Below are 15,312 nucleotides of genomic sequence, written 5' to 3'. Positions count from 1 at the left end.
CATTCCCCTCAAGATGCCTTTCTCTAAGACAGTTGTTGTGGAATTGGCAAAGTGATATTTGGAAGCCCATAGAGGGCTATGGTGAAAAAGGAAATATCCTCAGATGAAATCTGGAAAGAAGCTGTCTGAGAAACTGCTTAGTGTTCTGTTAATTCATGTCACAGGGTTACATCTGTATTTCGTGGATCCCTTTGCTAGCCTTATTTCTGTGGAATCTGAGAACAGATATTTCGGATCCCTTGGAAGACTATAGGGCCAAAGGAAATATCCTCCGATAACAAAGAGAAAGAAGCTTTCTGAGAAACTTCTTTGTGTTCTGTGAAATCATCTCACAGAGTTACAGCTTTTCCCTCAAGAAGCCTTTCGCTAAGGCAGTTCTTGTGGAATTGGCAAAGTGATATTTGGAAGCCCATAGAGGGCTAGGGTGAAAAAGGAAATATCCTCAGATGAAATCTGCAAAGAAGCTTTCTGAGAAACTGCTTAGTGTTCTGTTAATTCATCTCACAGAGTTACATCTGTATTTCGTGAATCTCTTTGCTGGCCTTATTTCTGTGGAATCTGAGAACAGATATTTCGGATCCCTTGGAAGACTATAGGGGCAAAGGAAATATCCACGGATAACAAAGAGAAAGAAGCTTTCTGAGAAACTTCTTTGTGTTCTGTGAAATCATCTCACAGAGTTACAGCTTTCCCCTCAAGAAGCCTTTCGCTAAGACAGTTCTCGTGGGATTGGCAAAGTGATATTTGGAAGCCCATAGAGGGATATGTTGAAAAAGGAAATATCCTCAGATGAAAACTGGAAAGAAGCTTTCTGAGAAACTGCTTAGTGTTCTGTTAATTCATCTCACAGAGTTTCATCTGTATTTCGTGGATCTCTTTGCTAGCCTTATTTCTGTGGAATCTGAGAATAGATATTTCGGATCCCTTGGAAGACTATAGGGCCAAAGGAAATATCCTCCGATAACAAAGAGAAAGAAGCTTTCTGCGAAACTTCTTTGTGTTCTGTGAAATCATCTCACAGAACTACAGCTTTCCCCTCAAGAAGCGTTTCGCCAAGACAGTTCTTGTGGAATTGGCAAAGTGACATTTGGAGCCCTTAGAGGGGTATGGTGAAAAAGGAAATATCCTCAGATGAAATCTGGAAAGAAGCTTTCTGAGAAACTGTTTAGTGTTCTGCTAATTCATCTCACAGTGTTATATCTGTATTTCGTGGATCTCTTTGCTAGCCTTATTTCTGTGGAATCTGAGAACAGATATTTCGGATCCCTTGGAAGACTATAGGGCCAAAGGAAATATGCTCCGATAACAAAGTGAAAGAAGCTTTCTGAGAAACTTCTTTGTGTTCTGTGAAATCATCTCACAGAGTTACAGCTTTCCCCTCAAGAAGCCTTTCGCTAAGACAGTTCTCGTGGGATTGGAAAAGTGCTATTTGGGAGCCCATAGAGGGCTATGGTGAAAAAGGAAATATCCTCAGATGAAATCTGCAAAGAAGCTTTCTGAGAAACTGCTTAGTGTTCTGTTAATTCATCTCACAGAGTTACATCTGTATTTCGTGGATCTCTTTGCTAGCCTTATTTCTGTGGAATCTGAGAACAGATATTTCGGATCCCTTGGAAGACTACAGGGCCAAAGGAAATATCCTCCGATAACAAAGAGAAAGAAGCTTTCTGAGAAAGTTATTTGTGTTCTGTGAAATCTTCTCACAGAGTTACAGCTTTCCCCTCAAGAAGCCTTTCGCTAAGACAGTTCTTGTGGAATTGGCAAAGTGATATTTGGAAGCCCATAGAGCGCTATGGTGAAAAAGGAAATATCCTCAGATGAAATCTGGAAAGAAGCTTTCTGAGAAACTGCTTAGTGTTCTGTTAATTCATCTCACAGATTTACATCTGTATTTCGTGGATCTCTTTGCTAGCCTCATTTCTGTGGAATCTGAGAACTGATATTTCGGATCCCTTGGAAGACTACAGGGCCGAAGGAAACATCCTCCGATAACAAAGAGAAAGAAGCTTTCTGAGAAACTTCTTTGTGTTCTGTTAAATCATCTCACAGAGATACAGCTTTCCCCTCAAGAAGCCTTTCGCTCAAACAGTTCTTGTGGAATTGGCAAAGTGATATTTGGAAGCCCATAGAGGGCTATGGTGAAAAAGGAAATATCCTCAGATGAAATCTGGAAAAAGCTTTCTGAGAAACTGCTTAGTGTTCTGTTAATTCATCTCACAGAGTTACATCTGTATTTCGTGGATCTCTTTGCTAGCCTTATTTCTGTGGAATCTGAGAACAGATATTTCGGATGCCCTGGAAGACTATATAGCCAAAGGAAATATCCTCCGATAACAAATAGAAAGAAGCTTTCTGAGAAACCTCTTTGTGTTCTGCGAAATCATCTCACAGAGTTACAGCTTTCCCCTCAAGAAGCCTTTCGGTAAGACAGTTCTTGTGGAATTGGCAAAGTGATATTTGGAAGCCCATAGAGTGCTATTGTGAAAAACGAAATATCCTCAGATGAAATCTGGAAAGAAGATTTCTGAGAAACTGCTTAGTGTTCTGTTAATTCATCTCAGAGAGTTACATCTGTATTTCGTCGATCTCTTTGCTAGCCTTATTTCTGTGGAATCTGAGAACAGATATTTCGGATCCCTTGGAAGACTATAGGGCCAAAGGAAATATCCTCCGATAACAAAGAGAAAGAAGCTTTCTGAGAAACTTCTTTGTGTTCTGGGAAATCATCTCACAGAGTTATAGCTTTCCCCTCAAGAAGCCTTTCGCTAAGACAGTTCTCGTGGAATTGGCAAAGTGATATTTGGAAGCCCATAGAGGGCTATGGTGAAAAAGGAAATATCCTCAGATGAAATCTGGAAAGAAGCTTTCTGAGAAACAGCTTAGTGTTCTGTTAATTCATCTCACAGAGTTACATCTGTATTTCGTGGATCTCTTTGCTAGCCTTATTTCTGTGGAATCTGAGAACAGATATTTCGGATCCCTTGGAAGACTATAGGGCCAAAGGAAATATCCTCGGATAACAAATAGAAAGAAGCTTTCTGAGAAACTTCTTTGTGTTCTGTGAAATCATCTCACAGAGTTACAGCATTCCCCTCAAGAAGCCTTTCGCTAAGACAGTTGTTGTGGAATTGACAAAGTGACATTTGGAAGCCCATAGAGGGCTATGGTGAAAAAGGAAATATCCTCAGTTGAAATCTGGAAAGAAGCTGTCTGAGAAACTGCTTAGTGTTCTGTTAATTCATCTCACAGAGTTACATCTGTATTTCGTGGATCTCTTTGCTAGCCTTATTTCTGTGGAATCTGAGAACAGATATTTCGGATCCCTTGGAAGACTATAGGGCCAAAGGAAATATCCTCCGATAACAAAGAGTAAGAAGCTTTCTGAGAAACTTCTTTGTGTTCTGTGAAATCATCTCACAGAGTTACAGCTTTCCCCTCCAGAAGCCTTTCGCTAAGACAGTTCTTGTGGAATTGGAAAAGTGATATTTGAAAGTCCATAGAGGGCTATGGTGAAAAACGAAATATCCTCAGATGAAATCTGGAAAGAAGCTTTCTGAGAAACTGCTTAGTGTTCTGTTAATTCATCTCACAGTTACATCTGTATTTCGTGGATCTCTTTGCTAGCCTTATTTCTGTGGAATCTGAGAACAGATATTTCGGATCCCTTGGAAGACTATAGGGCCAAAGGAGATATCCTCCGATAACAAAGAGAAAGAAACTTTCTGAAAAACTTCTTTGTGTTCTGTGAAATCATCTCACAGAGTTACAGCTTTCCCCTCAAGAAGCCTTTCGCTAAGACAGTTCTTCTGGAATTGGCAAAGTGATATTTGGAAGCCCATAGAGGGCTAAGGTGAAAAAGGAAATATCCTCACATGAAATCTGGAAAGAAGCTTTCTGAGAAACTGCTTAGTTTTCCGTTAATTCATCTCACAGAATTACATCTGTATTCGTGGATCTCTTTGCTAGCCTTATTTCTGTGGAATCTGAGAACAGATATTTCGGATCCCTTGGAAGACTATAGGGCCAAAGGAAATATCCTCGGATAACAAATAGAAAGAAGCTTTCTGAGAAACTTCTTTGTGTTCTGTGAAATCATCTCACAGAGTTACAGCATTCCCCTCAAGAAGCCTTTCGCTAAGACAGTTCTTGTGGAATTGGCAAAGGGATATTTGAAAGCCCATAGAGGGCTATGGTGAAAAAGGAAATATCCTCAGATGAAATCTGGAAAGAAGCTGTCTGAGAAACTTCTTAGTGTTCTGTTAATTCATCTCACAGAGTTACATCTGTATTTCGTGGATCTCTTTGCTAGCCTTATTTATGTGGAATCTGAGAACAGATATTTCGGATCCCTTGGAAGACTATAGGGCCAAAGGAAATATCCTCCGATAAAAAAGAGAAAGAAGCCTTCTGAGAAACTTCTTTGTGTTCTGTGAAATTATCTCACAGAGTTACAGCTTTCCCCTCAAGAAGCCTTTCGCTAAGACAGTTCTTGTGGAATTGGCAATGTGATATTTGTAAGCCCGTATGGGCTATGGTGAAAAAGGAAATATCCTCAGATGAAATCTGGAACGAAGCTTTCTGAGAAACTGCTTAGTGTTCTGTTAATTCATCTCACAGAGTTACATCTGAATTTCGTGTATCTCTTTGTTAGCCTTATTTCTGTGGAATCTGAGAACAGATATTTCGGATCCCTTGGAAGACTATACGGCCAAAGGAAATGTCCTCCGATAACAAAGAGAAAGAAGCTTTCTGATAAACTTCTTTGTGTTCTGTGAAATCATCTCACAGAGTTACAACTTTCCCCTCAAGAAGCCTTTCGCTAAGACAGTTTTTGTGGAATTGGCAAAGTGATATTTGGAAGCCCATAGAGGGCTATGGTGAAAAAGGAAATATCCTCAGATGAAATCTGGAAAGAAGCTTTCTGAGAAACTGCTTAGTGTTCTGTTAATTCATCTCACAGAGTTATATCTGTATTGGTGGATCTCTTTGCTAGCCTTATTTTTGTGGAATCTGAGAACAGATATTTCGGATCCCTTGGAAGACAATAGGGCCAAAGGAAATATCCTCGGATAACAAATAGAAAGAAGCTTTCTGAGAAACTTCTTTGTGTTCTGTGAAATCATCTCACAGAGTTACAGCATTCCCCTCAAGAAGCCCTTCGCTAAGACAGTTGTTGTGGAATTGACAAAGTGATATTTGGAAGCCCATAGAGGGCTATGGTGAAAAAGGAAATATCCTCAGATGAAATCTGGAAAGAAGCTGTCTGAGAAACTGCTTAGTGTTCTGTTAATTCATCTCACAGAGTTACATCTGTATTTCGTGGATCTCTTTGCTAGCCTTATTTCTGTGGAATCTGAGAACAGATATTTCGGATCCCTTGGAAGACTATAGGGCCAAAGGAAATATCCTCCGATAACAAAGAGAAAGAAGCTTTCTGAGAAACTTCTTTGTGTTCTGTGAAATCATCTCACAGAGTTACAGCTTTCCCCTCCAGAAGCCTTTCGCTAAGACAGTTCTTGTGGAATTGGAAAAGTGATATTTGAAAGTCCATAGAGGGCTATGGTGAAAAACGAAATATCCTCAGATGAAATCTGGAAAGAAGCTTTCTGAGAAACTGCTTAGTGTTCTGTTAATTCATCTCACAGTTACATCTGTATTTCGTGGATCTCTTTGCTAGCCTTATTTCTGTGGAATCTGAGAACAGATATTTCGGATCCCTTGGAAGACTATAGGGCCAAAGGAGATATCCTCCGATAACAAAGAGAAAGAAGCTTTCTGAAAAACTTCTTTGTGTTCTGTGAAATCATCTCACAGAGTTACAGCTTTCCCCTCAAGAAGCCTTTCGCTAAGACAGTTCTTCTGGAATTGGCAAAGTGATATTTGGAAGCCCATAGAGGGCTATGGTGAAAAAGGAAATATCCTCAGATGAAATCTGGAAAGAAGCTTTCTGAGAAACTGCATAGTTTTCTGTTAATTCATCTCACAGAATTACATCTGTATTCGTGGATCTCTTTGCTAGCCTTATTTCTGTGGAATCTGAGAACAGATATTTCGGATCCCTTGGAAGACTATCGGGCCAAAGGAAATATCCTCGGATAACAAATAGAAAGAAGCTTTCAGAGAAACTTCTTTGTGTTCTGTGAAATCATCTCACAGAGTTTCAGCTTTCCCCTCAAGAAGCGTTTCGCCAGGACAGTTCTTGTGGAATTGGCAAAGTGACATTTGGAGCCCATAGAGGGCTATGGTGAAAAACGAAATATCCTCAGATGAAATCTGGAAAGAAGCTTTCTGAGAAACTGTTTAGTGTTCTGTTAATTCATCTCACAGTGTTACATCTGTATTTCGTGGATCTCTTTGCAAGCCTTATTTCTGTGAAATCTGAGATCAGATATTTCGGTTCCCTTGGAAGACTATGGGGCGAAAGGAAATATGCTCCGATAACAAAGAGAAAGAAGCTTTCTGAGAAACTTCTTTGTGTTCTGTGAAATCATCTCACAGAGTTACAGCTTTCCCCTCAAGAAGCCTTTCGCTAAGACAGTTCTCGTGGGATTGGCAAAGTGCTATTCGGAAGCCCATAGAGGGCTATGGTGAAAAAGGAAATATCCTCAGATGAAATCTGGAAAGAAGCTTTCTGAGAAACTGCTTAGTGTTCTGTTAATTCATCTCACAGAGTTACATCTGTATTTCGTCGATCATTTGCTAGCCTTATTTCTGTGGAATCTGAGAACAGATATTTCGGATCCCTTGGAAGACTATAGGGCCAAAGGAAATATCCTCCGATAACAAAGAGAAAGAAGCTTTCTGAGAAACTTCTTTGTGTTCTGTGAAATCATCTCACAGAGTTACAGCTTTCCCCTCAAGAAGCATTTCGCTAAGACAGTTGTTGTGGAATTGGCAAAGTGATATTTGGAAGGCCATAGAGGGCTACGGTGAAAAAGGAAATATCCTCAGATGAAATCTGGAAAGAAGCTTTTTGAGAAACTGCTTAGTGTTCTGTTATTTCATCTCACAGAGTACATCTGTATTTCGTGGATCTCTTTGCTAGCCTCATTTCTGTGGAATCTGAGAACAGATATTTCGGATCCCTTGAAAGAGTATAGGGCCAAAGGAAATATCCTCCGATAACAAAGAGAAAGAAGCTTTCTGAGAAACTTCTTTGTGTTCTGTGAAATCATCTCACAGAGTTACAGCTTTCCCCTCAAGAAGCCTTTCGCTAAAACAGTTCTTGTGGAATTGGCAAAGTGATATTTGGAAGCCCAAAGGGGGCTATTGTGAAAAACGAAATATCCCCAGATGAAATCTGGAAATTAGATTTCTGAGAAACTGCTTAGTGTTCTGTTAATTCATCTCAGAGAGTTACATCTGTATTTCGTGAATCTCTTTGCTGGCCTTATTTCTGTGGAATCTGAGAACAGATATTTCGGATCCCTTGGAGGACTATAGGGGCAAAGGAAATATCCTCGGATAACAAATAGAAAGAAGCTTTCTGAGAAAATTCTTTGTGTTCTGTGAAATCATCTCACAGAGTACAGCATTCCCCTCAAGATGCCTTTCTCTAAAACAGTTGTTGTGGAATTGGCAAAGTGATATTTGGAAGCCCATAGAGGGCTATGCTGAAAAAGGAAATATCCTCAGATGAAATCTGGACAGAAGCTGTCTGAGAAACTGCTTAGTGTTCTGTTAATTCATCTCACAGAGTTACATCTGTATTTCGTGGATCTCTTTGCTAGCCTTATTTCTGTGGAATCTGAGAACAGATATTTCGGATCCCTTGGAAGACTATAGGGCCAAAGGAAATATCCTCCGATAACAAAGAGAAAGAAGCTTTCTGAGAAACTTCTTTGTGTTCTGTGAAATCATCTCACAGAGTTACAGCTTTCCCCTCAAGAAGCCTTTCGCTAAGACAGTTCTCGTGTGATTTGCAAAGTGATATTTGGAAGCCCATAGAGGGCTATGTTGAAAAAGGAAATATCCTCAGATGAAATCTGGAAAGAAGCTTTCTGAGAAACTGCTTAGTGTTCTGTTAATTCATCTCACAGAGTTACATCTGTATTTCGTGGATCTCTTTGCTAGCCTTATTTCTGTGGAATCTGAGAACAGATATTTCGGATCCCTTGGAAGACTATAGGGCCAAAGGAAATATGCTCCGATAACAAAGTGAAAGAAGCTTTCTGAGAAACTTCTTTGTGTTCTGTGAAATCATCTCACAGAGTTACAGCTTTCCCCTCAAGAAGCCTTTCGCTAAGACAGTTCTCGTGGGATTGGCAAAGTGATATTTGGGAGCCCACAGAGGGCTATGGTGAAAAAGGAAATATCCTCAGATGAAATCTGGAAAGAAGCTTTCTGAGAAACTGCTTAGTGTTCTGTTAATTCATCTCACAGAGTTACATCAGTATTTCGTGGATCTCTTGGCTAGCCTTATTTCTGTGGAATCTGAGAACAGATATTTCGGATCCCTTGGAAGACTATAGGTCCAAAGGAAATATCCTCCGATAACAAAGAGAAAGAAGCTATCTGAGAAACTTCTTTGTGTTCTGTGAAATCATCTCACAGAGTTACAGCTTTCCCCTCAAGAAGCCTTTCGCTAAGACAGTTCTTGTGGAATTGGCAAAGTGATATTTGGAAGCCCATAGAGGGCTATGGTGAAAATGGAAATATCCTCAGATGAAATCTGCAAAGAAGCTTTCTGAGAAACTGCTTAGTGTTCTGTTAATTCATCTCACAGAGTTACATCTGTATTTCGTCGATCTCTTTGCTAGCCTTATTTCTGTGGAATCTGAGAACAGATATTTCGGATCCTTTGGAAGACTATAGGTCCAAAGGAAATATCCTCCGATAACAAAGAGAAAGAAGCTTTCTGAGAAACTTCTTTGTGTTCTTTGAAATCATCTCACAGAGTTACAGCTTTCCCCTCAAGAAGCCTTTCGCTAAGACAGTTCTTGTGGAATTGGCAAAGTGATATTTGGAAGCCCATAGAGGGCTAAGGTGAAAAAGGAAATATCCTCACATGAAATCTGGAAAGAAGCTTTCTGGGAAACTGCTTAGTGTTCTGTTAATTCATGTCACAGATTTACATCTGTATTTCGTGGATCTCTTTGCTAGCCTCATTTCTGTGGAATATGAAAACAGATATTTCGGATCCTTTGGAAGACTATAGGGCCAAAGGAAATATCCTCCGATAACAAAGAGAAAGAAGCTTTCTGAGAAACTTCTTTGTGTTCTGTGAAATCATCTCACAGAGTTACAGCTTTCCCCTCAAGAAGCCTTTCGCTAAAACAGTTCTTGTGGAATTGGCAAAGTGATATTTGGAAGCCCATAGAGGGCTATGGTGAAAAAGGAAATATCCTCAGATGAAATCTGGAAAAAGCTTTCTGAGAAACTGCTTAGTGTTCTGTTAATTCATCTCACAGAGTTATATCTGTATTTCGTGTATCTCTTTGCTAGCCTTATTTCTGTGGAATCTGAGAACAGATATTTCTGTTCCCTTGGAAGACTATAGGGCCAAAGGAAATATCCTCCGATAACAAAGAGAAAGAAGCTTTCTGAGAAAGTTATTTGTGTTCTGTGAAATCATCTCACAGAGTTACAGCTTTCCCCTCAAGAAGCCTTTCGGTAAGACAGCTCTTGTGGAATTGGCAAAGTGATATTTGGAAGCCCATAGAGGGCTATTGTGAAAAACGAAATATCCTCAGATGAAATCTGGAAAGAAGATTTCTGAGAAACTGCTTAGTGTTCTGTTAATTCATCTCAGAGAGTTACATCTGTATTTCTTGGATCTCTTTGCTAGCCTTATTTCTGTGGAATCTGAGAACAGATATTTCGGATCCCTTGGAAGACTATAGGGCCAAAGGAAATATCCTCCGATAACAAAGAGAAAGAAGCTTTCTGAGAAACTTCTTTGTGTTCTGTGAAATCATCTCACAGAGTTACAGCTTTCCCCTCAAGAAGCCTTTCGCTAAGACAGTTCTTGTGGAGTTGGCAAAGTGATATTTGGAAGCCCATAGAGGGCTATGGTGAAAAAGGAAATATCCTCAGATGAAATCTGGAAAGAAGATTTCTGAGAAACTGCTTAGTGTTCTGTTAATTCATCTCACAGAGATAAATCTGCATTTCCTGGATCTCTTTGTTAGCCTTATTTCTGTGGAATCTGAGAACAGATATTTCGGATCCCTTGGAAGACTATAGGGCCAAAGGAAATATCCTCCGATAACAAAGAGAAAGAAGCTTTCTGAGAAACATCTTTGTGTTCTGTGAAATCATCTCATAGAGTTACAACTTTCCCCTCAGGAAGCCTTTCGCTAAGGCAGTTCTTGTGGAATAGGCAAAGTGATATTTGGAAGCCCATAGAGGGCTATGGTGAAAAAGGAAATATCCTCAGATGAAATCTGGAAAGAAGCTTTCTGAGAAACTGCTTAGTGTTCTGTTAATTCATCTCACAGAGTTACATCTGTATTTCGTGGATCCCTTTGCTAGCCTTATTTCTATGGAATCTGAGAACAGATATTTCGGATCCCTTGGAAGACTATAGGGCCAACGGAAATATCCTCCGATAACAAAGAGAAAGAAGCTTTCTGAGAAACTTCTTTTTGTTCTGTGAAAACATCTCACAGAGTTACAGCTTTCCCCTCAAGAAGCGTTTCGCCAAGACAGTTCTTGTGGTATTGGCAAAGTGACATTTGGAGCCCATAGAGGGCTATGGTGAAAAAGGAAATATCCTCAGATGAAATCTGGAAAGAAGCTTTCTGAGAAACTGTTTAGTGTTCTGTTAATTCATCTCACAGTGTTACATCTGTATTTCGTGGATCTCTTTGCTAGCCTTATTTCTGTGAAATCTGAGAACAGATATTTCGGGTCCCTTGGAAGACTATGGGGCCAAAGGAAATATGCTCCGATAACAAAGAGAAAGAAGCTTTCTGAGAAACTTGTTTGTGTTCTGTGAAATCATCTCACAGTGTTACAGCTTTCCCCTCAGGAAGCCTTTCGCTAAGACAGTTCTCGTGGGATTGGCAAAGTGCTATTTGGAAGCCCATAGAGGGCTATGGTGAAAAAGGAAATATCCTCAGATGAAATCTGGAAAGAAGCTTTCTGAGAAACTGCTTAGTGTTCTGTTAATTCATCTCACAGAGTTACATCTGTATTTCGTCGATCATTTGCTAGCCTTATTTCTGTGGAATCTGAGAACAGATATTTCAGATCCCTTGGAAGACTATAGGGCCAAAGGAAATATCCCACGATAACAAAGATAAATAAGCTTTCTGAGAAACTTCTTAGTGTTCTGTGAAATCATCTCACAGAGTTACAGCTTTCCCCTCAAGAAGCCTTTCGCTAAGACAGTTCTTGAGGAATTGTCAAAGTGATATTTGTAAGCCCATAGAGGGCTATGGTGAAAAACGAAATATCCTCAGATGAAATCTGGAAAGAAGATTTCTGAGAAACTGCTTAGTTTTCTGTTAATTCATCTCACAGAGTTTCATCTGTATTTCGTGGATCTCTTTGCTAGCCTTATTTCTGTGGAATCTGAGAACAGATATTTCGGATCCCTTGGAAGACTACAGGGCCAAAGGAAATATCCTCCGATAACAAAGAGAAAGAAGCTTTCTGAGAAACTTCTTTGTGTTCTGTGAAATCATCCCACAGAGTTACAGCTTTCCCCTCAAGAAGCCTTTCGCTAAGACAGTTCTTGTGGAATTGGCAAAGTGATATTTGGAAGCCCATAGAGGGCTATGGTGAAAATGGAAATATCCTCAGATGAAATCTGGAAAGAATCTTTCTGAGAAACTGCTTAGTGTTCTGTTAATTCATCTCACAGAGTTACATCAGTATTTCGTGGATCTCTTTGCTAGCCTTATTTCTGTGGAATCTGAGAACAGATATTTCGGATCCCTTGGAAGACTATAGGGCCAAAGGAAATATCCTCCGATAACAAAGAGAAAGAAGCTTTCTGAGAAACTTCATTGGGTTCTGTGAAATCATCTCACAGAGTTACAGCTTTCCCCTCAAGAAGCCTTTCGCTAAGACAGTATGTGGAATTGGCAAAGTGATATTTGGAAGCCCATAGAAGGCTATGGTGAAAAAGGAAATATCCTCAGATGAAATCTGCAAAAAAGCTTTCTGAGAAACTGCTTAGTGTTCTGTTAATTCATCTCACAGAGTTAGATGTGTATTTCGTGCATCTCTTTGCTAGCCTTATTTCTGTGGAATCTGAGAACAGATATTTCGGATCCCTTGGAAGACTATAGGGCCAAAGGAAATATCCTCCGATAACAAAGAGAAATAAGCTTTCTGAGAAACTTCTTTGTGTTCTGTGAAATCATTTCAGAGAGTTACAGCTTTCCCCTCAAGAAGCCTTTCGCTAAGACAGTTGTTGTGGAATTGGCAAAGTGATATTTGGAAGGCCATAGAGGGCTATGGTGAAAAACGAAATATCCTCAGATGAAATCTGGAAAGAAGCTTTTTGAGAAACTGCTTAGTGTTCTGTTAATTCATCTCACAGAGTTACATCTGTATTTCGTGGATCTCTTTGCTAGCCTCATTTCTGTGGAATCTGAGAACAGATATTTCCGATCCCTTGGAAGACTATAGGGCCAAAGGAAATATCCTCCGATAACAAAGAGAAAAAAGCTTTCTGAGAAACTTCTTTGTGTTCTGTGAAATCATCTCACAGAGTTAAAGCTTTCCCCTCAAGAAGCCTTTCGATAAAACAGTTCTTGTGGAAATGGCAAAGTCATATTTGGAAGCCCATACGGGGCTATGGTGAAAAAGGAAGTATCCTCAGATGAAATCTGGAAAAAGCTTTCTGAGAAACTGCTTAGTGTTCTGTTAATTCATCTCACAGAGTTACATCTGTATTTCGTGTATCTCTTTGCTAGCCTTATTTCTGTGGAATCTGAGAACAGATATTTCGGATCCCTTGGAAGACTATAGGGCCAAAGGAAATATCCTCCGATAACAAATAGAAAGAAGCTTTCTGAGAAACTTCTTTGTGTTCTGTGAAATCATCTCACAGAGTTACAGCTTTCCCCTCAAGAAGTCTTTCGCTAAGACAGTTCTTGTGGAGTTGGCAAAGTGATATTTGGAAGCCCGTAGAGGGCTATGGTGAAAAAGGAAATATCCTCAGATGAAATCTGGAAAGAAGATTTCTGAGAAACTGGTTAGTGTTCTGTTAATTCATCTCACAGAGATAAATCTGCATTTCCTGGATCTCTTTGTTAGCCTTATTTCTGTGGAATCTGAGAACAGATATTTCGGATCCCTTGGAAGACTATAGGGCCAAAGGAAATATCCTACGATAACAAAGAGAAAGAAGCTTTCTGAGAAACATCTTTGTGTTCTGTGAAATCATCTAATAGAGTTACAACTTTCCCCTCAGGAAGCCTTTCGCTAAGGCAGTTCTTGTGGAATAGGCAAAGTGATATTTCGAAGCCCATAGAGGGCTATGGTGAAAAAGGAAATATCCTCAGATGAAATCTGGAAAGAAGCTTTCTGAGAAACTGTTTAGTGTTCTGTTAATTCATCTCACAGTGTTACATCTGTATTTCGTGGATCTCTTTGCTAGCCTTATTTCTGTGAAATCTGAGAACAGATATTTCGGGTCCCTTGGAAGACTATGGGGCCAAAGGAAATATGCTCCGATAACAAAGAGAAAGAAGCTTTCTGAGAAACTTCTTTGTGTTCTGTGAAATCATCTCACAGTGTTACAGCTTTCCCCTCAGGAAGCCTTTCGCTAAGACAGTTTTCGTGGGATTGGCAAAGTGCTATTTGGAAGCCCATAGAGGGCTACGGTGAAAAAGGAAATATCCTCAGATGAAATCTGGAAAGAAGCTTTCTGAGAAACTGCTTAGTGTTCTGTTAATTCATCTCACAGAGTTACATCTGTATTTCGTCGATCATTTGCTAGCCTTATTTCTGTGGAATCTGAGAACAGATATTTCAGATCCCTTGGAAGACTATAGGGCCAAAGGAAATATCCCACGATAACAAAGATAAATAAGCTTTCTGAGAAACTTCTTAGTGTTCTGTGAAATCATCTCACAGAGTTACAGCTTTCCCCTCAAGAAGCCTTTCGCTAAGACAGTTCTTGAGGAATTGTCAAAGTGATATTTGTAAGCCCATAGAGGGCTATGGTGAAAAACGAAATATCCTCAGATGAAATCTGGAAAGAAGATTTCTGAGAAACTGCTTAGTTTTCTGTTAATTCATCTCACAGAGTTTCATCTGTATTTCGTGGATCTCTTTGCTAGCCTTATTTCTGTGGAATCTGAGAACAGATATTTCGGATCCCTTGGAAGACTATAGGGCCAAAGGAAATATCCTCCGATAACAAAGAGAAAGAAGCTTTCTGAGAAACTTCTTTGTGTTCTGTGAAATCATCCCACAGAGTTACAGCTTTCCCCTCAAGAAGCCTTTCGCTAAGACAGTTCTTGTGGAATTGGCAAAGTGATATTTGGAAGCCCATAGAGGGCTATGGTGAAAAAGGAAATATCCTCAGATGAAATCTGGAAAGAATCTTTCTGAGAAACTGCTTAGTGTTCTGTTAATTCATCTCACAGAGTTACATCAGTATTTCGTGGATCTCTTTGCTAGCCTTATTTCTGTGGAATCTGAGAACAGATATTTCGGATCCCTTGGAAGACTATAGGGCCAAAGGAAATATCCTCCGATAACAAAGAGAAAGAAGCTTTCTGAGAATCTTCTTTGGGTTCTGTGAAATCATCTCACAGAGTTACAGCTTTCCCCTCAAGAAGCCTTTCGCTAAGACAGTATGTGGAATTGGCAAAGTGATATTTGGAAGCCCATAGAAGGCTATGGTGAAAAAGGAAATATCCTCAGATGAAATCTGCAAAAAAGCTTTCTGAGAAACTGCTTAGTTTTCTGTTAATTCATCTCACAGAGTTAGATGTGTATTTCGTGCATCTCTTTGCTAGCCTTATTTCTGTGGAATCTGAGAACAGATATTTCGGATCCCTTGGAAGACTATAGGGCCAAAGGAAATATCCTCCGATAACAAAGAGAAATAAGCTTTCTGAGAAACTTCTTTGTGTTCTGTGAAATCATCTCAGAGAGTTACAGCTTTCCCCTCAAGAAGCCTTTCGCTAAGACAGTTGTTGTGGAATTGGCAAAGTGATATTTGGAAGGCCATAGAGGGCTATGGTGAAAAACGAAATATCCTCAGATGAAATCTGGAAAGAAGCTTTTTGAGAAACTGCTTAGTGTTCTGTTAATTCATCTCACAGAGTTACATCTGTATTTCGTGGATCTCTTTGCTAGCCTCATTTCTGTGGAATCTGAGAACAGATATTTCGGATCCCTTGG

Source organism: Macaca nemestrina, chromosome 13 (genome assembly GCF_043159975.1).
Source record: "Macaca nemestrina isolate mMacNem1 chromosome 13, mMacNem.hap1, whole genome shotgun sequence".
In the NCBI taxonomy this organism is placed as follows: Eukaryota; Metazoa; Chordata; class Mammalia; order Primates; family Cercopithecidae; genus Macaca; species Macaca nemestrina.
This window is presented reverse-complemented; position numbering follows the sequence as displayed.